The 24,260-nt window shown below is 47.4% G+C and overlaps 1 long non-coding RNA gene across 3 annotated transcripts; it reads right to left on the bottom strand.

Moving 5' to 3' along the window:
• Positions 1-10,298: 10,298 nt before the first annotated feature.
• Positions 10,299-12,750, bottom strand: LOC123136907 (uncharacterized). 3 transcript variants are annotated; one of them, XR_006467467.1, is made up of 3 exons: positions 12,102-12,750; positions 10,660-11,648; positions 10,299-10,567 (listed from the first exon to the last, which is right to left on the bottom strand). It is a non-coding gene; the product is annotated as an uncharacterized lncRNA (long non-coding RNA). The 3 variants fall into 3 exon arrangements; XR_006467468.1 differs by having other exon boundaries at positions 10,660-12,190; positions 12,292-12,750; XR_006467466.1 differs by having other exon boundaries at positions 10,660-12,750.
• Positions 12,751-24,260: the final 11,510 nt, after the last annotated feature.

The raw sequence follows: 24,260 nt of genomic DNA, 5'->3' as shown, positions 1-24,260 counted from the left end.
CAATAGTTTGGCTAGTTCTTCTCCCATTGCCTGTCTTTTGGGTTCGGAAAATCGTCGAAGAGCCTGTTTGACTGGCTTGAACCCTTTTAGGATATTTAGGCTATGCTCTGCCAATCTGCGTGGGATTCCCGACATATCTGAAGGATGCCAGGCAAAAATGTCCCAATTTTCCCGAAGGAATTCTTGCAGTGCGGCGTCTACATCAGGGTTCAGCTATGCCCCGATGGAGGCCGTCTTTGTCGGGTCCGTTGGATGGACCTGGAATTTTACTATTTCGTCCGCTGGTTTAAAGGAGGTGGATTTGGATCTCTTATCGAGTATCACATCGTCCCTTTTCACCGTAGAGCGCAGCGCGGTGAGTTCTTCTGCCGCTAGGGCTTCGGATAGTGCCTCCAGGGCTAATGCGGCTGTCTTGTTTTCGGCGCGGAGTGCTATGCCTGGATCACTAACGAGAGTGATTATTCCGCCGGGCCCAGGAATTTTGAGCTCGGCTTGAAAAATTGTGAATGCCTCTCGTCCTAATATAGCGTGATATCCGCTGCTGAACGGGGCCACTTGAAACGTGACTTTTTCGGACCTGTAATTGTCCGGCGAGCCGAACAACACATCAAGTGTGATTTTTCCGGTGCAGCGCGCTTCCCGGCTAGGGATTATTCCTCTGAAGGTTGTGCTGCTTCGCTCAATGCGGCTCCAGTCTATTTCCATTTTTTGAAGAGTTTCCTCGTAGATGAGGTTTAATCCGCTGCCGCCATCCATGAGTACCTTGGTAAGTCGAAAGCCGTCCACTATTGGACTAAGGACCAATGTGGCTGGTGCTCGGGCTGTTCGGAGTTTAGGTTCGTCGCTGGCGTTGAAGGTGATGGCCATGTCGCTCCAAGGATTTGTTGTTGCTACTTGGTAGATTTCGGCGAGGCTGCGGATTGTTCATTTCCGCATATTGTTTGATGCGAAAGTTTCGAAGACTGTTGATACCGTACCGGTACTGTTGGAGTGGTTTTCCGGGGCTAGAAGCTCCTCGCCACTTTTGGCCACCTGCCGTAATATCCAACATGCTCGAAGGCTGTGTGTTGGGGTGGCGCTCTCTGTACTGTGAATTTTACAGGGTCCGCTAAGCCATCCCTTCAGTACGGTTCCGTGCCCTTTATGGGGTTTTTGCTTTTTGGTTTTTGTACCTGGTGCCTGAGTGTAATGCACCCTTTTGTTGCGGACTAGGGTTGTATTCGGGGCCGGATTGTCCCAAAACTTATTTTTGGTCTTCCGGAAACTCTCCATCGCACAGTACTTTCGTACTATGGACGCCAGGTCGGCGAAGCATGTGATTTCACGACGGCTGACGGCGTTCAAGATTCCCTCGTCCGTGCAATTATTGCAAAAAATTGAGATTGTGTTTCCTCTCGGCAGTCCTTTATCCTATCCATAACCAGGAGGAATCTGGCCTAGTAATGATGTACTGTTTCAGCAGGCTCTTGCCGGATTAGAGATAGATCGCATATGTCTGGGTGGGTGGGTGGAATTGAGTCCGGAACCCTACCCATCTCAAGGCTCAAGGGTCGGGAAGTTTCCGAATTCGGAAGCTTGGAAAGTGGAACGTTGTCCAATGAGTCTGGTCCGATGCCTGACTTTAGGTTCAGGGCTTGATCGAAGTCCGTCCCTCCGCGGGAATCCGGCATGGAGGGTTCGGAAGCCCGGACATGGCTAGTTTTCAATATAGGAGAAGAGTCGCCGCGATGTTCCTCTACCACCGCGACGTGGTGGGTAACCTGGGGAGAGTAAATCTCTCTCAGATCGGTTTTAAGCCTGATCTGATTGTAGTCTGTAGCGACTCCCAGGGCGGTGATGCGATCCAAGAGTTCGTTTACGGACGAGAGCTCTGTTGGATCCAGCTGCTCGGCGAATTCCGAGTTGACGTGAAGATTGCTTTTGATGACCCGAGAGGTCATCGTCAAAGCGGTGGCCGAACATGCGGTCATGAGAAAACCACCTAGCCGGATAGTTTGGCCGGCGGCCAAGGCTCCTTTGGCGAAGATACCGTCCTTGAAGACGGGAAGAGGCATCCTTCCTATCGGTGACGGCACAGAGGAACTCTCAATGAAAGCACCAATGTCGGTGTCAAAACCAGCGGATCTCGGGTAGGGGGTCCCGAACTGTGCGTCTAGGCGGATGGTAACAGGAGACAAGGGACACAATGTTTTTACCCAGGTTCGGGCCCTCTCGATGGAGGTAAAACCCTACTCCTGCTTGATTGATATTGATGATATGGGTAGTACAAGAGTGGATCTACCACGAGATCAAGGAGGCTAAACCCTAGAAGCTAGCCTATGGTATGATTGTTGTAATGGTTGTTGTCCTACGGACTAAAACCCTCCGGTTTATATAGACACAAGAGAGGGCTAGGGTTACACAGAGTCGGTTAGAATGGTAGGAGATCTACATATCCGTATCGCCAAGCTTGCCTTCCATGCCAAGGAAAGTCCCATCCGGACACGGGACGAAGTCTTCAATCTTGTATCTTCATAGTCTTGGAGTCCGGCTGACGATGATAGTCCGGCTGTCCGGACACCCCCTAGTCCAGGACTCCCTCAGCCATGTTAGAAGTGAATTTGATATAACATGTTGTTGCCATGCTAGTGGATGCCATGATGTTAGTTTGATTTATGTCTTGGGTTGATATTATGCCATGCTCTGTTTCTGAAATGAGCTAGATTGTTGCATTCTCTTGGTTCCTGCGTTGTCTTCTGCTTGTTTGGATGCTATGTATTTGGTTGTCTTGCAAGTACATTCAATGTACTGACCTGGCGTGTCATGCCAGTTTTGTAGGTCGTTCACTTGTTTCGTCGTGCTAGGCCGTAATCTTGCCAGTCCTGTGAGTTGTGGAGCCCAGCCAGAGTTATATGCTGCCAAGACTTCCGCCGCCATTTAATTAGACTTCTGCTGCCAAGTAAATAGCCTTAGGGCTATGCCAGAAGATTATATTCATCACTGATGTAATTATATACACATGTATTTGATGAATATTCTTGTACCTGGAATGCTGTATCACGGACCTGTCGTGCGTCAGGTGTTATCCTGGGCTGACGTGCGAAGGCCCCCTGCTCCATGCGGATCGGGGTGCCACAGGGCTTGGTATCTTAGCAGCCAACTGGCATAGATTATCCTAGCACTAGATCACCGCTACCATTAACCCGTAATGACCCTAAGGGATTTTACCCATCCCTAGCATCCGGCATGGCCACTATTAATCAACAGGCGGCGCAGTCGGGACCGACACGTCCTCACCCCGTTGTCTCCGCCTAGTTATCCGTGGAACGTGCAGCAATCCTATACTTTCTGGTCGACCGCACCGCTTTTCCCTTCGCCATTAAGGGAAAGGGGCCACGCCACGCGGGCCTGTCCCGCGTAGCTGCCTATAAATGCCCTTTCCGCTAGCTGTATCGCTCGCTCCTCAGTCCGCCATGTCCCCGCAGAGAAGCTTAACTAGTAGCACCCCAGCTATGGCTAGCAGCTCCAAAACTCCCACGTATTACACCAGCACCTATGCCGTCAACCACCCTGGCTTTCCACCCCTTCTTGCCGAGATGCTCACCAAAGCATTTGGCGGTAAGACTAGCCCTGATTACCTGGTGTTCCAATCGACACCCGTCCCTCACCTTCATCACTTTGTTGCAAGAGTGCACATCAGCCTAGGTCCTGCAGCAGATGTCCAGCCTTTGGTTTTACAGGGTAGAGCCATGCCTACCTCTGGTTTAGCCATTCAAGCCGCTACTATGGAGGCTATCCTTCACCTCCGAACCAACTTCCCGCATGTAGCAACAAGGCGGGAGTTCTACTTTTTCCCCACTGTGTCCAACGCAGTAATGCAGCCTTCTACCGTTAGCCAAGGAGATGATCCTGCAATCGCTCACCTAGTGCAATACATTAGTGCCCAGGGGATGCTGATTTCAATGTTGCTTGCCGAGTTTAGAGCCATGTACAATAATGTGGTACAAGTCATCAAGGAAGCTTACCGTCAGGCTCAAGTTTGCATCTCAAGCTGTTGGCCCAACGCCATCTGAACCAGTGCTATCCTCTCAACCAGTGCTATCCTCTCAACCTGTGCTGTGGCACAAGCCAAACATCATCACCCTCGACAAGTCTCTTCTCCGGATCCATCAGCAGCATTTTCCTGGAGCAATTCCAGCCCCACTGCCCCAACCCATAGAAGTGTCAGATGATGAAGATGGAGATTGGCTCAGTCTTCATCCTCTAGGAGAGCCCCAGCAAGGCCAGTCTTCTGCATGACTTCAGTCACGCAGTCAGTGGTTCCTGCTAGTAGGTCGGTCTGTCGGTTCGTCTTCGATATGCGGATAGAACCATGTATCCCGGAGCGAGTAGTTTCGTTTAGCGCGTAGCGCGTCTGTGCTTGTTGTATGCTGGTACTGTTGTAACCCGTATGCTGTGTTATTTGCTTGTTTGCTTTTGTTTGTGTGTTTGTTTTTGCTTATCTCTCTATAAAATAGAAATGTTTGACAGGGTTGGCACCGTGTTAACAAGATTTTAGTCAGTACGACACATACACTAAAAACAACATTGACTCGTTCCGAGTCTCTAATAAAATACGCGCTAGTGTATGTATATGTATACCAGGGGTACATATACCCACTAGCATTAAAACACCTTAGTGTGATTTGTCTGGTGTTTTCTGTTGCATAATTTTGTCTGTTTGTTTGGATTTTTCTGCATACTGCACGCATACCTGGTTCACCCACGAGTACATTTGAGCAGTACTCGGGGGAATGCAAATTCACATATCCCTCTCTATCTGTGCATACCCCGCGTGCCAGATTTTTTCCAAACCCCGAACCTCCAAGAAGCCATTTTCATCTGGCCATTTCTCGTCCCTGATTATTTTTCGTAAGCCCAATTGTGTGTTCCGGAGAAACACTGCCAGCTTTATTTCTCACGATCCATTACAATTCCCCGATACAGATTTCAACTCCGATTCTACCTCGACACCTACATTTCGTGGAGCAATCCACGAAATTTTTCCCGTGCCCTAGTTTGACTCCTGAGCTAGCATACCAACCTCACCTGCATCCGAACCCATCATCCACACCATCACTGCCTTGCGTGGCGCCGCAAGTTGCCACCACCGCTCCACCGCAGCACGCGATTACTCCGTCGGCACGAAGCGACGGAGAACCAAGCGTGGCGGAGGACCACCCCGTGCACCATCTTCTTCCACACCTCGAGCCATTAGCCGTGTGTTGTCTCGAGCCCGCTCGTTCCTGATGATAATAACCAGGAGGATCAATGAGTTGATCAGCGTGCCCAGCAGTGCCGCGAGGAACAATCATAGCGCCACCAAGAACACCTCCTCGCCAAAGGAGCTCGGCTCGATCTTGCTCTAACCGAAGAGGTAGTAGAGTGGCATTGTGTTTGTATGTTGGAAGCAAGTTGCGCTTCCGTTTTTATAGCCCAACCCCGGTGTACGGTGAGCGGAGTCCAGGAAAATCGCTCGTCGCCCGATCACCGGCGTCCAGGAGGCGAATCTACGAGCAGTGCCGACAAGGTGCTGGCCCGCGACGTGAGTGCTCGCTGCACCGACGCCGTGCACGACGCGCACTAAGGCACTAGGGTCCTCATCGCCCTAGGAGCTAGATGCGTGCTGCGCCAAGGCGCACGCGAAACAGCAGCACGGGAGAAGCAGTTAGCCAGAGGTAGAAGAAGGAGGCTGCCAGTGGGCCCTGGACCCACGTGTCAGCAGGTGAGTGCACTGTTCACTGGGTGCATCTAGCAATTTTTCGAGAGTTTGATCTCGAGTGCTCCTAGCCGTGGATATAACCGTGTTCTCACATATCTCTTCGTGGGTGTACCAGTTATCGGTGCCCCAATTCGTTCGAATTTGACCAAAGGGTTAAAATTAACCCAGAGGATTTTTCCCCAGAGTAGTTATCTTTTCTTTGTGCTATAACCCTAGGAATCTCGAGGACGAGATTCTTTTAAGGGGGGAAGGTTTGTAACAGCCCCAAAATTGGGTTATCAATTTTTGTGCTATTATTCCTTCCTGGCACTCATTTCTCAAATCTTTCTCCTGAGTTTGTTGGATGACTCTGAGATTTCCTGTCATTTCCAACCTTTCAAAACTTGCTCCTGTCTTTTTCAGTGGGCAAGACCTCAGTTGCATCATCTCAAACCCCAATACCAAATTTTTGGGATTTGAATATGGCCTTTGTGATTACAAAGGAGCCATCATTTTCCTTGATCTGTTGATCATCCCATCTGTTCCTAGAGACCCTCCTATCCTTTTCAACCTTGGATATGCAAAAATATTGCCAAGTGCCATGCAATATTTTTGAATTACGATTTATTCATTTTCTTGCCTTTCTGAGGAATAAAATCAAAAGGCATATCTAGCCATCTCCTAAATCCATGTGAATTGGTGGAGTTGATAATTATGCCTAATCCAGGCTCTGGCAATTATATTGGCCATAATTAAATAAGGAAAATTGTCTTTTCCTATTTAATACCAATATTGCATTTATGCCATTTTCTAAAGGAACTACTATTTCTATAGCAGGGAAAATTCTCACATAAATTGTGGAGCTTGTCCTTGTATATAATCACTAGTTCCATCATCGTCTCATGTTCCACAGATCCAAAATTGGGCACATGATCCAATGCAAGTTTCTGCCTTCTCTGAAATTTTGCAAAGGTAGTGCTTTATTCCTAATCCATTTGAGCTGCAATTTGGCAGGGTGATTAATATTGATAAATAACCCATGGATACCAAAGATGAGCTCAATACAATCATCCTAGCTCCTTGTGCAGTTTTTCAAAGTTCCTGACCAGATTGTCACTTTGTGAAGGATGTACCTTCATAGAGTTTCCAAATGGGATGAAACTTTTCCATCCTCTCAAGTATACCAAATCATTAGCCTTCACCCAGATTCAGCTCATTTCATTGAGCTATGTGAGCACAGAAGCAATTCTTGTTCTCTGTCCAAATTTTCAGTTTGTGAAGCAAGTATATTTTATCTTGCTCCATTATGGCTGAAAATAATTCCAGGCCTTCTCCTATCCATATAACCCACCTACCGAAGAGTTTGGCTAATTTTATTTAGCCAATATTTTCCTAGGATTTTCCCAAGTTTCTGGTCAAAAGTGATGCTTATGAAGCAAGTACCAATTTGGTGAGTCCATTTGATGTGATCTTTTTACGGCATCTACCTATGACCAAATCATGAGGATTTGCCAAGTTATAACTCAATCCAACCTTCCTAGTGAGTGCTTCTTCCTCTTTTGTTTTCTGGACATATTTTAGCCGTTGTTAAGCAACTATGCTAAATAATTGTCCCAATGACCTCAAAACTCCCAGGACCGTAGTCCTTGCTATCCTAAGCTTCCCAGACAACAATTCTACGTTTTACCCTCTCTGGTTTTATCTCCAGCAAGTTGCCAAGTTTGCAACAACAAACTTGTGGAGCTTGGTTTACTCCACTCCCTTTGTCTCTGCCTGTCTATTTACCTCAGTAACACTCCATCTTCGAAGGACTACCCGTTAGACATGGTTTAACCTCAGTAAAATCTCTAGAGCGCGCCATGCCAGTGGTGACCACGAGTGCAGCCAGCCAAAATGGTGGTCTAGCCATTGTTCTCGTCGGTAGCGCTGCTCCGACCGTCCCTGACCTCGCCATTAATGTCCTACAGCTCCGCATCATCGTCACCGTTCGCCTGGACCCCGCTCCCCCTCCGTTTGCTTCTCCGACGAGCCGTGCCAAAGCTCGAGCAATGCGCCTGTGGCCATCGTCTTCTTCCTCTCTTTTGGTTTCTTCTCCCTCTCATCCGTGAGTGCCCCTCATCTCCGTGAGCCTCTGGCGCTCGTCCGCTTCCCCCTCGTCGCCTTCCCACTGCCTCCTGTGAGCCCTGGCCGTGACTACCGACGACTGCGCCATCGCCGACGCGCGGACACGTCGCCCGCCGCGTGCCACTTCCTCCCCTCCTCCCTCGAGCCCCTATGCGGCTATTTAAGCAGCTCCCGAGCCCCCTCGCGGTCCCCAAGCCTCTCGCAGCTCCCCCCTCGCCTCGGAGCTCCCTGTCCGCTCCATGGCCGAAGCCATTGCCACCATGGCCGCCGCATCGGTCCTCCTAAATTGAAGCGACCCGAGCCACCCCTCCTCTCCCTGACCGCACCCACGTCTTCCCCATGCTCCAGTGATCCGCACCAGCCCCTTTCCTCGTCGCCGGAGTACCTAAAGCCATCGCCCCCATCCTCCAGTGCCACCGCGACCGCTCTCCTTTCCGGTGGCCATCTCTTCCCCGCGCCTCCCCGGCAGCCGCCCTTCCTCTGAATGGATGTGGCGGTCCATGCCGAGCTCAACGGTGGCCGCACCACTACCGGAGACGACCGGAGCAGGCCGGCCCCCTCGCCTGAAGCCCGCCTCTGCCTCGGCCAGTCGTGCACCCGAGCGAGGAGAAGAAGGAGCCGGCCAGGTGGGCATTGACCTGGCTAGGCGGGCCCCGCGACCCCACCTGGCAGCGACCCAGACGCCGGCCCAGCCTCTGCCCTTTGACCCGGTCAGCGCCACGTGGATAAGTGGAAGCGCCCCCGCCACGAGCCGTTTTCCCTGACCGAAGATGTATTTCAGAAAAGACGCATCCGTTCGAAACTGCCAAGGACCTGTTTGTAGAAGCATTTTTACAGATTAGTCCTTGAGTTTTAAACATCCGTATCTTTTTAACCGTAACTCAGATTGAGGTAAATCCAACGCCCACGTCTTCGTATCATCGAGCCCGTTCTGATGAGATCATTTTCACTATGGTTTGACACTATGAAAATGACTATTTCGCCCTTGTCCGTAAACAGCCCTCTCCGAGAGAGAACTGTTTCCGGCAATTTTTCCGCGATCGTTTCACACTTCTTCCCGGACTATTTGTCGACCCCCAGGCAAGCCAACCTCTTATCATGAGCCATGAACTTGCATGTTGACTTTGCTTGCACCTTGTGTGTGTGTATTTGTAGTTACTTCTTATCGGTTTTATCTACAGTTATTCCGCTATGCTTACCTTGCATGCCTGTGTTTTCATGCTACTTCTTGCCATGATAATTAGAATGTTGTTACTGATTATGCCATGTCACTACTCTAATTTATTTTCATGTCATCGTTATAAAATGCTCTGATGATGGTAATGCACCGTGGATATGTTAGTACTTGGTATTGTCATGTTCTTGATGTTGTAAGTGTTCACTTGAGAAGCTCGATGTTTTGTTAAAGCATTGGAATGATGTATGCTCATTGTTGCATTCATGTTCATGATGATGGAGAAGGAATTAAAATGACTTAATTATAACAAACCCCCTCTGTCATCGATTGGATCGAGTCATAGTGTCGCCAAATCAAACTTTTTCCAAGTGCAACCACATTTGCCGGTATGGAACGGCCTTAATGCGGTCTATTGTCGTGCCTCTGGTCGGTGCCTCCAACTAGGGAAGGTTATGGGCGCGCGCTACCCTGATCAGGTAGGCGGACATAAGCCTTGTGAGCCCGTTGTTAAGTTGAGTTTTGGTACCATGTCCTAGTGTGGATCGTGGCCACGATGGTGGTCGAGGTGTCTGGAGGTAGACACGGGGCCACCCAGGACTAGCCCAGTGAGGAGTGAGTCGGAGTGGCCGGGAGAGTGTCATGACAGTAGATCGGTTTCGTTGGAATGCCGTTGGTCCACCCGAATGGGAGTGCGAGGCCATGGGTTCCGTGGTGTGGGTATAGTGCGCTACCTCTGCAGAGTGTATTTAAACTATCGATAGCCGCGTCCTCGGTCATGGGCATAAGTTCGTAGTAGGGTACACTATCGGGTCTTGGTCGAAATGGAGGATAAACCTAAAATAATTAAGCTGGTTAATGTGGTTAAGGATCATGGGCCAGATGTGGTCGGGTTGTGATCGTCATAAGGATCACGGGCTAGATGTGGTCAGGTGGTGATCGCCGTAAGGATCACGGGCCAGATGTGGTCGGGTTGTGATCACCGTAAGGATCACAAGTTTGTCTCTGTTGGTGATCAGGAAATGAGGTGATCACCGTTGGTAAGAGAGTCCGAGGGACTCAGTGCACAAAGTTTGGTGGCATTGCATGAGTAATATGTTTGCATTTAAAGAACCATGGTAGAACATGAGATGGTTGCATACAGTTAACATGCTATGTCTGCATTTGATATGATTGAGATGATATGCTATGTTTTGCTATTGCCATGTTAGAAGTGAATTTGATATATCATGTTGTTGTCATGCTAGTGGATGCCATGATGTTAGTTTGATTTATGTCTTGGGTTGATATTATGTGATGCTTAGTTTCTGAAATGAGCTAGATTGTTGCATTCTCTTGGTTCCTGCTTTGTCTTCTGCTTGTTTGGATGCTATGTATTTGGTTGTCTTGCAAGTACATTCAATGTACTGACTTGGCGTGTCATGCCAGTTTTGTAGGTCGTTCACTTGTTCCGTCGTGCTAGGCCGTAATCTTGCCAGTCCTGTGAGTTGTGGAGCCCAACCAGAGTTATATGCTGCCAAGACTTCCGCCGCCATTTAATTAGACTTCCGCTGCCATGTAAATAGCCTTAGCGCTATGCCAGAAGATTATATTCATCACTGATGTAATTATATACACATGTATTTGATGAATATTCTTATACCTAGAATGTTGTATCGCGGACATGTCGTGCGTCAGGTGTTATCCTGGGCTGACATGCGAAGGCCCCCTGCTCCATGCGGATCTGGGTGCCACAAGTACGAACTTATAATTTGCTTGCTCCTGAGAAGATAAAACCAACATAAAATGGATTACCATCCTGTAATAATTAAAATCAGGACTCCCAGGTCCCAGCAAATTACCATGCTAAAAGGAAAAAAAAACTAAATTTCAAGACCAACTGAAATTAGAATGTAACAAAAAATAGTGTTTCATTATCCCATTCCAAGTTCAGCACCCAAGGATTGCCTCTTTTGGTCGGTCTCCCCTCATCGAGGATAAGTAATTTTCAGAAGGGCTTCTTTTTTTCCATAATGAGGCATGCAAATTAATTACACTTCCGGTGGAAGGATCATCCCTTGGTGAGCCTCGCCTTTCCTCTAGTAGGTTGGCAAAGCATGGTTTGGCAGCCGGGGTACACCACCAAAGTCTGATAGTGGCTGAACACAGTCGTTCTGTGAGAAAAAAATAGTAAGTTGGATTTTGTCATGGAAGAGAGATAATTAACAATTATATCGGATTATGTAAATACCCCGTGGATAGGTAAGTTGATTTAGGCAAGCGCAATGCAGGTTCCGTGTAGATTTCTAAGCTAGATTTGCCTTGCGTTACATAGATTGCCTATTTTGCGGACTGTGAATTAAGTGCTTTGGCTGGATCTGTGCAAATGGATGATACATATAGCTCTTAGTCTAGGATTGGTTTCGATTCAGAGTCGTTCGGGCAAGCCTTGCGTCCAAGTAGACGACTGTCGGTGGCGATGGATCTTGATCCTTTAACAGATAATGAGGAGCTCGGGTGCTGCAGCCAGTACGCGATGGGACATTCGAGAACCAGCTCACTGCAATCCAAGACCAAGAGGACAGTGAGGCTGCTGTTTCAGTTCAGACAACAGGCAAGACAGATCTCCAAGCTCCATAATTTGATACCTCCCTGGCATTAAGTAAAATAATTAGCTGTAGGCAAGTAACCAGAGTGTTTGGTGCAATCTGTCCATGGGGAATTATATATAATTGTTTGGTTTTAGTGATGTAACTATAGCCTCGGAATGAAACATCATGTTGTTTGAATATTTTTCTGCGCATTGCATAATTCCATAGATAGTTCACACGGGTTAATTTCTTGTTTCATGTGCACATATTGATCAAATAAATTCTCCAATCTAGTTAATTGTACGGCTAGATTTTGGTGGTCATTCTGAATGTACAAATTTGTTCTGTGGATCCCTGAACTAATATGGATCTGTTTACGAACTATAAATCAGCACTATTTCTGGTTCTTGCTATCAGTTTGATTTTGGTGGTCCAAGTGGATATATACACCAGTCATGCAGCCACAGTCTGCATTATTTTTGCTTAATGAGAACAGGAGGAGCATAACACTGACCCCATCGCTTATCTCAGCCAGCTTCAGGTCCACCACGGCCACCTACACCGAGGGCCATATCACGTCCCCGAGCTTCGTTGTTGACTCATCTACCCCAACCCAATCACCACAAATAGGGATACAATTAGATCTAATAAGAGATAGCTCCATGAGGTCATGAGGAAGGGAGGAACCGTCGTTGGAGAGTCACCCGTAGGCGGTGGCGCTGGAGCACATCCGGGCGTCCGCGTTAGCAAGAGCTAATCGGGGCAAGGCGGTCGGTGCTGGGCGACGGCAGCGACGACCTTGTAACCGAGACGCGACAGTAGGTGATGCGATGCCCTCGTCCTCCAGCGTGTAGTCTGATCTGTCCCTGTCATCTCCGTCGCCTCCTCCGCCACCTCCACCTCCCTCTCCTCGTCCTACCGCCCGTTGCCCGTGGCGGCGAGGAGCATGTCCAGCAGCCCATTGCCGCCGGTAGCACACACTTGAGCCGACCGACGCGAGCGTGGAGCACGGCAGCCTGGGCCCCGGCATCAGCGAACCGCACGCGGAGGACTCAGACGGCGTGGGGAGGAGGGCGCGGCAGAGAGGAGGCAGGCCGCAGAGCGGGGAGGACGGCGCGATGGAGGATGCGGGCCGGTGGCGGGGAGGTGGCGATCTAGATGGGGGTGGGAGGCACCGTCGCTTGACTCGGGGGTGGGGTCTTTTTTTAAGCGCGTCCACGTGTGGGGCAGATATCTGAAACATTTTTTCCACTTATTTACTGGACTGTGGGTTTAATTATCAAAAACCACAGGGACCTTTGTGTAAAAGGGATGCGGCGGTGAACCCGACAGACTCAACCCGTGCTTTATTATTACTAGCAAAAGTGCCCGTGCGTTGCAACGGGTGAACAAAAGAGAGTCACAAAATTTATAGCCTCGGCGGTTTTCAGATCCGGCGAGGTTAGGTTTTGCTGACTTCGGTTCCTTTTGTGGGCGATGGCGGCTGTGGTTGAGCGATGCTGGATCTCCTTCTCTACGTTGTGCTGGTCCAGATGGGCTAAAGCTGAAGACTTCTTGTTTGCAGATTGTCCGACCGCAAATTACAAGGTCACGCTGGCTTCGTGTGGGAGCAGCGGCGGCAGCGCGCCGGTAGCTCACGACGGTGTGTGGGGTGGTTCAGTTCCCTAGGGACCCGTTTGTAATTCTTCTTCTGTGTGGGGTGCTATGTATCACTCGTCTAATTTAGTATAGGTCCCTGGTGCTTTCGCAAATAAAAATAATTCAAATTCAGTCAAATTGCACCAATATCCATTAATTTTACAGATTAATAATTAAGAGTGACTCATGCAAGAATTTAATATTAGTAACTTGTTTTTTGCTTGAAGCACTCGGAGATGAAAATATCAAGGCAATTAGAAGTAATTAAGAGTGACTCGGGGGGGGGGGGGGGGGGGAGGCTTGATGATGATTTACCCATTAACAGTTTATATATGATCCTACCTCCTTCGACTTCACATGGATTAGCACCATCTTTAAAACATCCAACAATTGAAGCTTTCTTTTTTGCACATGAAGCAATTCAACACATTAGCATAATGTGAATCACACTCTCATGACATGGACAAAGAATATACTTAGGATTGGATTTGTTATAAATTCTTATACATACCGACATGTACGCACAAAGGTGATCGACTGGCTGGGCCTTTTCCAAGTGCATGTTCCGTCCTATGCAAGGTGATAGGCGGTAAGTAGCCCAGTGCAAAGTTTACGTACATGGTTATAAATATTGTAGGGCAAGAACAACATCCTTGACCCTTGAGAGAGGAAATGATGACTCTGCCTTAGGTGTCAAAATCCTAATAACAGTGGAATTTCTATATGAAAAAGGAAAGGATACATGAGATCAAGACAAGAGATAGTGAGATATCACATTGTGAGTCTTTACTGTCATTATACTTCATGTAATGGAGGGAACTACACAACGCAGCAAGTAGTTCTCAGCACCCTCACATTCAGAGCTAGAGTAAAATGCATCAGTGGTCATTGAACTTGCCGTGTACGCTCATTTTGATCATTGTACTCAAGAATGCGGCAAATAGTCATTATATACGTGTTGCGGTGATTATACGGTCACTGTCACATTATAGAGCTTCATATTTTCTTAGTTGACTGGTCAAAGAGCACCCTGTCAGCTCATTCTCTCTCTCTACCTAAGCAATCCCGCTTGTCAGTGTGTAGAAGAAATATATAGTAGAAAACAACAATGTGTGCGCTGGTGGTGAATTGAAGCGAAAACATCATGCTGGGCAGCAGCCCTGGGCAAGCCAGTTGAACAACACATCAATTTGTGTTTGCTTTTTGAGCGATGACTTGTTATATTACAGGACTGATGGAGACTTATTGTATTACGGGACTGATGGAAAACAGAAAAAAACAATCTACATTCCGTGAATGTTCAACATATGGCCTTTTTTGGGCACTTCTAACTCATACATATAGTTGAAATCCATTTAAATTAAATTCAAATGAATTTGAATTCAACTCTTCCAATTTGGGTGAAGCTTCGTTTTTTGGCTATGTATAACGAAATCACACGTCAAGCCCGATGAATTCATCTACAATTTCTCGATTTGTCGGTTTGGCAAGGCAGAACATGGGCCCTTCTATTAAGGTTATATTATAGTTTCGATAGGAGAGATGCAGACTACTCCCTCCGTTCCTAAATATTTGTCTTTCTAGAGATTTCAACAAGTGACTACATACGAAGCAAAATAAGTGGATCTACATTCTAAAATATGTCTATATAAATCCGTATGTGGTAGTCCATTTGATATCTCTAAAAAGATAAATATTTCGGAACGGAGGGAGTAGATAGGAATGCAATGCAAGAATACTCTGTAAATTGTTAAATCTTAGGCTCAACATAAAATGTTTCAATATTTTCCAAACGCACTACCTAACACTAAGGCCCAGTTGCAGGCCAGCCCCCCCCTCTCGATCTCCCTCGTCCCCCCATCAAACGCAGCGCCGCTAGGGGTGAGGATTGAGGAGCACCATGCCCAGCGCGCCACCCTCACCGGACTCGCGGTCGACCCTGGCGAGCCTCCTTTCCGTGCCTTCCTCCCCACTGGCTCGCGTGCACGACCTCATCCGAGGTTGCGGTGTCTGACAGACGTCACGGGGCGGTGGCCTCGTCGGCACACGGGGGCAGGGGCGGAGTCCCTACGCTGTGGTGGTGGAGCCCCTCCACAAGTGGGTTGTGGGTGGCTGGGGCTGCGCGGCCGGTGGCGCAAGGATCCATGCGCCTCTCTCCTTGCTCCAATTTTTCTGAAGCTTCAGATCACCTTTTCTTGAGCCATGCGCCTCTCCCATTTGCTAGTTGCTGATGCATAATACATGCTGCAGTCACCTTTCTTCATCTCTCTGGGTAAAGATGAACCGTATCTCATCCTTCTTATGTTGGCTTGTTGATCTTGTAACTCGTGAACATATATAAGTTAGTAGGATTTGATGTAAAAAAGCAGTGTGGGACTATTAATTTGAATCACACAAGCAAAAGAGAACAGAGAACTCTGTTCGTAAGGCAGGGTAGAGCAAAGCCGTGAGGTCAATTCCCGAGTATACTTTTTCGGCCCATATAATAACAAAAACTATGGCCCATGCGATACAAATCTGCAAAGATAAAACCGGACGTACGAAGCGGCACGAGTGAACATGTTATTCTCCGCCCGCCGCGCCGCGCCTGAACCTCTGCTTTAGTACCCTCTTGCCTATGTTTTAAATCCAAACTGAAAGCGTAAAATCACGGAAGAAGCGTATTGTGACGGTGAACCCACGGAGTCAATCCGTACTTTATTATTAGGGAGAGATAGCAACAGCAAAAGGTCTGTGCGTTGCAACAGGTAAAAAGGAGAAAAATGCAAACTGATAGGAGCTAGGGTGCTACCAGACTTAGACGGTAGGTTGTAGGGGTGGAAGGGAGGATGGCGAGGGGTTGGGCGTGGCGGCGGCGCTGTCCGTAATCGCGCGAGGAGGAGGAGATGGCGCGGGGGCGGCGGCTAGGGTTAGGTCTCCCGACTCCCTTCAGGAAGCCGAGCCCATGATGAGCTTCTAATACGGACAAACAAATCTGGCTAGCCCTCCTATAGCCAACAACCCAACTAAAAGAACGGTTATAATATTCATCGTGCTTAATTATATTTTCATCTACTCAGTGTAAGTAAACTATAGAAAGCAGATCAACCATATGTTCCCTTCACATGACATGAACTTACCAGCATCCAAGTTGGTTGGTGCAGCGTATGGCTGCGTCATGTTTCCCTGCCTTCATCCCATGTGCCTGAATCAAATTGATCCAAGTCCTCCTCGTGCGTTGGTGAAAGACACTCGCGATGGGAGAATAGCCTCTCTTTCCTCCTTGTTTCTGTCAAGTCGTCCTCAAATTGTGCAAGATGCATGTCTGCAGGCATCCGTTTAATAGCCCACCCCCTCACCTATGGAAAGCGTTAGCCCTCTTTCCTTTTTTTCTGGTATAATTAGCACCTCTTTTCTTCTCATGTAATTAGAATCTTTTTCCTTCCTCGTTTATATCTCCAAGAAGGATTCTTGATGCCCAGAAAAATAAAAACGTATATAAATCAGATAGATTAGATATAAAGGAGCGAGGCGGGACTATATATGAGTCAACCTTCAATTCTACATGAATCAGGACTTGCTCTGTTGTTAGAGATACTGAAGGTATTAGTTCGATACCCCTCGCAAGCAGAATTTTTGCCTCACTGGGCCATACGACAGGCCTGGTTTGTTCTTTTGGCCAGGCTAGGTGACATACGACGGACTACCTAGGAAACATGAAACGAAGACGGACCACGTGCTTTATTATTCCCCGAATTAGTACCACCTTGTGTACATGTTTTAAAATCAAACTGAAAGTGTAAATCACAGGAAGAAGCGTATTGTGACGGTGAACCCGACAAAGTCAATCCGTGCTTTATTATTATAGCACATATGCCCGTGCGATGCAACGGGAAAAAAATAAAACACTACGACATGACGGGCATATTCATGATGGCATAGACATGGGTACATCATCCATGACATAATCATCACATAAGCAAACATCACTGGTATCTTTTCCAAAAATAATAGAGCACACCCTTACCCTAATAAGCATGGCTCAAGGACCCTCTCCACCGGTCCATGTCCTCAATTTAAGACGTCGGTCCACGTCCTCAATTTAAGACGCCGCTTATCCCCAAACGATGGCTTACGGATGTTAAATAACAACCATGATAAAATTATTAATAGACCTGTATTTACAACCCATCTCACATCAAAATGATATAGGAAGATGTAAAAAACATCCTTTGGAAAATATTGTCAGATTATTATGCTATTTAGAATTATTATTAAAGAGTTTGTAAAATAAGTAAAATTGAATTAGCAAGTTGGATGGAAATTGTACACTGTAAATCCATGTCCAACAGTCCAACTTAGACGGCTCCATCAAATATATATATATAGTGTCCACACAAATCATACACTGTAATTTGATGTACAGATTAGATTGATGCATCAAATATGATGTACATCTAAAGTCTGTATTGTTCTGCTTTAAAGATATCCATGAACATTCAGTAGACATTTTATTTCCATTGCCCACGGCCAATTGCCAATCGTGAACCCTAAGAAACGGGATCAAGGAGTCAATATTGAACGTCAAAATCAAAAGTTGAAACATTACGGTACATACATGTAACTCCGGGGACCTCTATACCTCTCCCTAGTGCACTATAGGGTCACATGAAGCCACCCAGCAGCTAACAAACCAGATTGATCTGTCAAAAGTAGATTTCAGACGAATCAGCATCACCTGTAAATCAAACAGGGGTTTCTTCCACACAGTGTATATGTCACAGCACCGCAACAGTACACACTCCCCAATGTTAGTAGCAGAATCCCGTGCATCCATATTTTGCGGAGGCGGCGAGGTGCTCGTCCACGGCTAGCCGTTGATGGCATCCAGTGCATGGCTGCGTCCACGGCCAGTCGTTCTGACGACCACACGACAACAACATCCTTTTCTCCTTCCCTGACTTCTCTTGGGCACCATCATCGGTGGACGGTGAGAAGGACCAACACATTCACGGCCTAGCAGCAGAACTTGAGGTCATCGCCGAAAGCGCTTGCAGGGAACCGGCAGAGCACGCATATCATAGACATGGGAACACAAAATAAGCTCCTACATTCAGCAATATAAAGCTAGCATAGTTGGCACCCCAAAATGAAGAATCATTTTGCATCCTGGAAAGGATAATATCAGCAAGTGTTGTGTAGGTCAAATTACCAAGCAACAAAACAATGATATGCATCATGTGACAGTAGCATCGTTTAAGGGAAAATGCTCTACCAGGAGATTGAGAGCATACATGTTGATGACCTGCGCACAGGCAGGGTTGAGCCGAGGAGGCAGATGCGTGCATGTATATTTTCCAGCGAATCGTTTTTCCGAGACTGATTAGTGATGGAGTGCAGGTTGAATACCAAAAGGTACAGGGACCTTTGTGTAAAAACGCCGCGACGGTGAACCCGGAGACCCAATATGTGCTTTATTATTAAGGAGAGATTATTATTATTATTATTATTATTATTATTATTATTATTATTATTATTATTATTATTATTATTATTATTATTATTATTATTATTATCAGGGCCGTCTCCAAAAATCAGGGGGCCCAAGGCGAAACGCAAAAGGGGATGTAAATTATTATGCTTTTACTAAAGAATACATGAATTCTAAGCTTATCAAGATGAAGTAAAAAAAAGACCAAACCTTTACATTTGAATGCACAACTATTTGAAAATCTTTGATGTGTGAGCAACTATATTGAAAAATAGCTCTTTGGATCCATGTAAAGTCTGAACCTTTGACCGTAGAGCCTTAAGTAGTTTATTCGGTATCATTTTATAGCCAGTCTTATATTTTACAGAGAGCAGGGTTTAAAAATTCAACGAAATTTCGATGACATTTCCGAACTTTCTCATATTTCAATGGGCTCCGGAATATTTTTGACCCCGAAATTTCAAGGCATATTTAAACTGATTTGAAAATAAATTTAAATTATGTTTGAATTCATTAAAATTAAGTGAAATTTGAAATCTTAAAATCTGAAATAATATCTGGAATATGCAAAATTTCCGAAATTTCACATATTTCAATGAGTTTTGAAATTATTTTGTTTCCGAAAAAAAAACCGAGGGTATCAATTACGGTACTGTACAATGGGGACGATGGCCAAATAAGCTATAACAAATACTAGAGCGCTCACTAAGACCTAAAAGCCTAAAAATTGACAAAATATGTCGACATGGTCAGGTGGAGAACAAAATCTGCAGAACGGATGAACAAATCTCGTCATATGATCAATCGTGCGTGCATGAATTTAGTAAAAAGAATAGGTGAACGAGGGATAAAACAGATCTGAGTTGAGCAGGCATGCGGCAGTCGACGGATGAACAAAAAGGGGATTGGCCACTGGGGAGCCGCAGCCGGCAGACAAATGCGCCGTGATCGTTGATCGGGCCAATTGATCCTCTCCTTGAATGTTTGTACCATTAACCCTCGTACAGGGGAAATTAAGGCAGGCAGCGGCCGGGAAGGCGAGGTAGCAAGGGGCGGAACACACAGGCACGAGGAATAAGCAATTTGTATTAGCGTTGGCGTCATACCTATTGTGCAGTATGTACTTACTGGGCTAAGTTCTGCTGGGCCATTTTTTCCAAAATAATTATACATAATACCATCTAATTTGGGGCCCTAAAATATTGGGGTGCGGTCGGCCAGTTTGGCCTCCATCATCGATGTGGCTGATTGTTATATATATTAGCAGAATAACTATTCTGATAACACTTCCGTACTGCACGCTCAACGCAAGTGCACTTCATTGTTTGAACCAAGTGTGCTGCAGTACTTACACGAGTGAATTTCGTGTCGGAAAAAACTGCACACAGTGTTTTTCCGGTACTGTTTTCGCTCTAAATTTGTAACCGTTTATCGGAATGAGGCGTATAATATACCGTTGGAAAGCTATTGATTAGGCGCAACTTCACCATGTTGAACACTTTTCAAGATTTCTCACGGTTTAAGAGCAGTTTCAAAAATTGTGTGACGGATGATGAGTGACAGCGAGCGTATTTTCATGATTTTTTCTAAACCGCTAATCGAAATAAAATAAATGATACACCGTTGGAAAAATATCATTGAGACGCATCTTTTTCATATCTATTATTTTTTCTAATTCATTACGGTTTAAAAGCAGTTTCAAATTTACTAAATCGCGTAATTACGTTTTTTTTGAAATTTTTGCAATTTTTGGTACTGTTTTCGCCCTAGTTTTTGAACAGTTTGTCGAAACGAGGCGTGTAATACGTTGTTGGAAAGCTATGAACAAGGCGCAACTTTTGTATGTAAAAATGGTTTTGAGATTCCTTACAGTTTTAAGTTAATTTTGAAAATTGTGCGGCGGACAAAGAGTGACAGCGGCCGTTTTTCACAAAATTTTTACAAACCGCTGGTCAGAATGATTCAAACGATACGCCGTTGGAAATATATCGACAAGGCGTAACTTTTTCATGTAGAACACTCTCTCTAATTCTTTATGGTTTAAGAGGAATTTCGAATTTACCGAAATGTGGACATTCTGTTTTTCGCGACACCCAAATCGATATTGGTACTTCATCCGACGGAAAACCGCACTGCATCGGACTAAAAAATGCACTGCATCAGACGGGTAAAAGAACTGCATGGTTTTTTTTATTCAAACGTAATTTTTTTCAAGGACGAGAATTTAGAGTGCACTTCAGATCGGGTGTAAATGAACCACAACACTATCAAAAAGTGAACCACATTACTTTTTTTCGCTTCCGTAACAATTTTTTTGCACTTACGGGATGAACTACATCATACGGCCGATCGCACTGCTTCAGACGGAAAACAACACTTCATCCGACAAGCAAGTGCACTTCATGATTTCTCTTGTAGGACATAATTTTTTTTAAGACGAGCAAGTGAATCGCGCTTCACGTCGAACATAAGTGAACCGCAACAGTATCGAGAAGTGAACCTCATTATTTTTTTGTCATTTACATGTCATTTTTTTGCACTTCACAACGGTAGGTAGTGAAAGTGCACTGCAATGTTAGTGTGCTGCATCATACGGGAAAGTGCACTGCAATTTCATCACATAGGATTGCATGCGATTCTTTTTGTTGTTTAAGACCAAAAGAAATGCATAGTCCAGTGGAGCAAACCTCTAAAAAAGTGCATAGTATAGTGGAGCGAACCTCTCCACACAATAAAAGTGAGCCTCTCTCTGGACAAAAGTGAACCTCTCGACACAATTTTTTTTGCATGTCCAATGTATTTTGAGGGGGGATTGAAACTTGGATACAACAACAATGCACTTCATTTTCATGCTATTTTGCATTGTACAGGAACATAGCCCCCCCTGACCGGCTACCACGCAAAACACACACATACACACAAAACCATCATGATCACACTTTACTGCAGTGGGGATGGCATCGACATCAACAAGTCTCGCCGGTGGACTGCAGACCCAGGGGAACTGCACTGTTACAACAAGATTATGCCTGAACTCGCACCGCAGTTTCTTCTGTAGGGGAATTAGAGAACCACCATGCGCATAATCACCGGGGTCACGCCACACCCTGGTTCCCAGGGCAGCAGAGCCCTTCCTGGCCTTAGATGGAGCAGCGGGAGAAAGCGCAGCGTGGCTAGCGCCATGGATCTCATGGCGAACTACTAAACAAAACTTAGTGAGCTTCAAAAAAATTCAAAATGTACTGCAATCAGGCTATTGCGGGCACTGCTCCACGGCGGATGAAGTCAAACAGAGAGATGGACTCATCTGGGACCGTCGGGGGCTCTTCTCGTGCACTGCAGGGGAGGAGAAGAACTAGAGGGGGTCAGGGCAGAGGGTGGCCGCGCTGTCGGGAGCAGATGCCCTACAGCTCGTCATAGGAGGAGTCGAGCACTGCAACACCCGCGCAACAGCACCACGGGCCCGACACTAGCGAACTGCGGCGTCCTCCCAGTGGAGTAGTCCAGCAGGCTAAAGTATGGGGCTCGGCGCGGCGTTGTCGGCAGTGCTTCTGGGATAGAGGAGGGGAGGTGGAAGAGGATGGGAAGGCAACTACAGCCGCCGGAGGAGGAGGTGAGGTGGAAGAAGGGGACAGAGGAGAGGGCTGACCTCGTCACCGGCCAGAAGAAGGAGGCGGCGACGGAACTTGGCAGGATGGGGTCGCCGGTTCCTAGCAGATCGGCGGGGGTTGGAGGATCTGCCCACCTGCCCGCCTGACGACGGAGGAGCTGCACAGCCCGCTGACGACGCCTCGCACCTGTGGGCGGGGTGAGCGGCGCGGGAACGACGAAGGAGGGTGGTGGAGGGCCTGGATCCAGTGGTGAACGGCCTGGTGCTGCCCAGATGGGCGCCGAGGCAGTTGTAGCGGGGCGTCAGAGTGCTTTTTCAAGAGGCAAGGGAGGATAGTGGTCGGTTGCCGGCCCGGATCCGCAGCGGGAGGTGTGCTAGGGGCGGTTGCTGGCCCGGATCCACCGTCGGTAGGTGGTTCTGGTGGGTAGGGGTGGTTGTGGGCGGCGCGCTTGGAGGTGGTGGCCCGGCGGCGCAGGTGGTGGGGTGGTCGGGAGGGGGAGAGACGAAGAAGGCGGGGTGGGTGGGTGGGCATGATGTGACGCCCCCGATTTAATCGTACACTAATCATGCACGCAAATGTGTACGATCAAGATGAGGGACTCACGGGAAGATATCACAGCACAACTCTAAAACATAAATAAGTCATACAAGCATCATAATACAAGCCAGGGGCCTCGAGGGCTCGAATACAAGTGCTCGATCATAGACGAGTCAGCGGAAGCAACAATATCTGAGTACAGACATAAGTTAAACAAGTTGCCATAAGATGGCTAGCACAAACTGGGATACAGATCGAAAGAGGCGCAGGCCTCCTGCCTGGGATCCTCCTAACTACTCCTGGTCGTCGTCGTCAGCCTGCACGTAGTAGTAGGCACCTCCGGTGTAGTAGGGGTCGTCGTCGACGGTGGCGTCTGGCTCCTGGACTCCAGCATCTGGTTGCGACAACCAGGTAGAAGGGAAAAGGGAAAAGAGGGAGAAAAGCAACCGTGAGTACTCATCCAAAGTACTCGCAAGCAAGGAGCTACACTACATATGCATGGGTATATGTGTAAGGAGGCCATATCGGTGGACTGAACTGCAGAATGCCAGAATAAGAGGGGGATAGCTAGTCCTATCGAAGACTACGCTTCTGGCAGCCTCCGTCTTGCAGCATGTAGAAGAGAGTAGATTGAAGTCCTCCAAGTAGCATCTCCAAGTAGCATCTCCAGTAGCATCGCATAGCATAATCCTACCCGGCGATCCTCTCCTCGTCGCCCTGCGGAAAAGCGGTCACCGGGTTGTCTGTGGAACTTGGAAGGGTGTGTTTTATTAAGTATCCGGTTCTAGTTGTCATAAGGTCAAGGTACAACTCCAAGTCGTCCTGTTACCGAAGATCACGGCTATTCGAATAGATTAACTTCCCTGCAGGGGTGCACCACATAACCCAACACGCTCGATCCCATTTGGCCGGACACACTTTCCTGGGTCATGCCCGGCCTCGGAAGATCAACACGTCGCAGCCCCACCTAGGCAAAACAGAGAGGCCAGCACGCCGGTCTAAACCTAAGCGCACAGGGGTCTGGGCCCATCGCCCATAGCACACCTGCACGTTGCGTACGCGGCCGAAAGCGGAACTAGCCCCCTTAATACAAGAGCAGGCTTACGTTCCAATCCGGCGCGCGCCGCTCCGTCGCTGACGTCTGAAGTGCTTCGGCTGATACCACGACGTCGGGATACCCATAACTACTCCCACGTAGATGGTTAGTGCGTATAGGCTCGTAGCCGACTCAGATCAAATACCAAGATCTCGTTAAGCGTGTTAAGTATCCACGAACGCCGAACAGGGCCAGGCCCACCTGTCTCCTAGGTGGTCTCAACCTGCCCTGTCGCTCCGCCACAAAGTAACAGTCGAGGGCCGTCGGGAACCCAGGCCCACCTCTACCGGGATGGAGCCACCTGTCCTTTCAGCCCCCTCG

The sequence above is a fragment of the Triticum aestivum genome, chromosome 6B, assembly GCF_018294505.1.
Source record: "Triticum aestivum cultivar Chinese Spring chromosome 6B, IWGSC CS RefSeq v2.1, whole genome shotgun sequence".
NCBI lineage: Eukaryota > Viridiplantae > Streptophyta > Magnoliopsida > Poales > Poaceae > Triticum > Triticum aestivum.
Note: the sequence above shows the minus strand (reverse complement) of the source record. Positions and strands in the feature narration are given on the sequence as shown.